Raw genomic sequence first — 1378 nt, 5'->3', positions numbered from 1 at the left:
GAGTATAGCTTCGATCTGTGTATTGTATCAAAAGTTTTTCTTATTTGAAGAAGCATTGAGTTGAACTTGCTGTAGTTACTGCAAGCTCAATACCAGGTAAGGGTTCTGACCGGGTCTTTTTCAGGCCATGGAAATAGCACAAGAGGATAATTTCAATGAATCTGATTGCTACAAATTAATGTTTTGGTTTCTTGATGAGTGAAGTCTGTTGAAGAATAGGGGCTTTCCATTTGGGTGGGACCATTTGAATTACAGATTGATATGTTGAGTAGATTTATTTTTAGTTTTCCACTGTAGACACAGTATGGCAACAGAAATGCCATGTATACCTCCAGAAACACAACTAAATTGAACAAATTGGTGTTCCTCACTGCGATGAGAGATAACACACACAATTGGACACCGTGGGGTGTCTGTGGGAGAATGTCAAAAAGGATTTACAGGATATGGGCTGTGTGTGGTGATTTGGGAAAGGATTCAAGAAAGTGGGACTTTGGTCTGAATTGGATGCTGTGAGGAAGTGGAATTAATTCTATAATTGTGCATCTTATCTAGAAAGTGAAGCGAAGGAAGCCAGGCTAGAGCTTTAATTACTGAAGAATCAGCAGTCACTCGTATTAGCTAAGATGGGTGGGGTGTTGGTATTTTGTGGCTTGGACAATGTTCATATTTTGTCTGTGTTCAGACATGATATGGAATAATACTATTTTTTAAAAAATTGAACGTTTCTTGAATTTGTGTCATCATTGCATGGAGGCCATGCCACCCTTCTTTGTATTGTTTCAGTTTTAGTATATTTATTGCTGACAAAAGCATGGAATGATCTTATTTTTGTCAGGAGCTCTTATGGTCACAAAGTGGTCTTGTCTGAGGCTGATGTTTTGTGCAATTGTTTATGTTCAACTGGGCAACATCAAGACCTCATTGTGAAGACCAGACAACTTTTAGCAATGCCATTATGCATTGCTGATTGTACCAGGACAGCTCCTGACCATCAGTACTGGTTTTCTCTTTCTCAGTTAGCAAGATATTGCTATAAGGAAAGCCCTCAAAATCAGGGCATATGTTAGGACTAGATTTTGTCACATGAAGCAAACCAACAAACCCAAAATAACAGTGGCTCAAACAGTAGAGATGTTTTTTTCTCTTTCACATAGAAAATAATTCTGGAGGTAAATCTTCCATTGCTGGACAGGGACCCAGACTTCTGGGGGGACCCAGCAGGAGCTAGCTCAGTGCTCTGCCTTCCTTAGCTTTTTGTTCCTTGTACTTAAGGTCCAAGATGGCTGCCTGAGTTCCAGCCATCACACTAAAATTCCATTCAACCATAAGAGGAAAGGAAGAAGAAGGTGACTGGCACACTGTCTGGAGACTTCCT

At 40.0% G+C, this 1378-nt stretch overlaps 1 non-coding gene across 1 annotated transcript; it reads right to left on the bottom strand.

Moving 5' to 3' along the window:
* Nucleotides 1-711: 711 nt before the first annotated feature.
* On the bottom strand, nucleotides 712-813 carry LOC119472284. Its single transcript, XR_005201406.1, has one exon. It is a non-coding gene; the product is annotated as a U6 spliceosomal RNA (small nuclear RNA).
* Between the last annotated feature and the right edge of the window lie 565 nt (nucleotides 814-1378).

Source organism: Cebus imitator, unplaced genomic scaffold (assembly GCF_001604975.1).
Source record: "Cebus imitator isolate Cc_AM_T3 unplaced genomic scaffold, Cebus_imitator-1.0 Scaffold92, whole genome shotgun sequence".
NCBI lineage: Eukaryota > Metazoa > Chordata > Mammalia > Primates > Cebidae > Cebus > Cebus imitator.
This window is presented reverse-complemented; position numbering and strand designations above follow the sequence as displayed.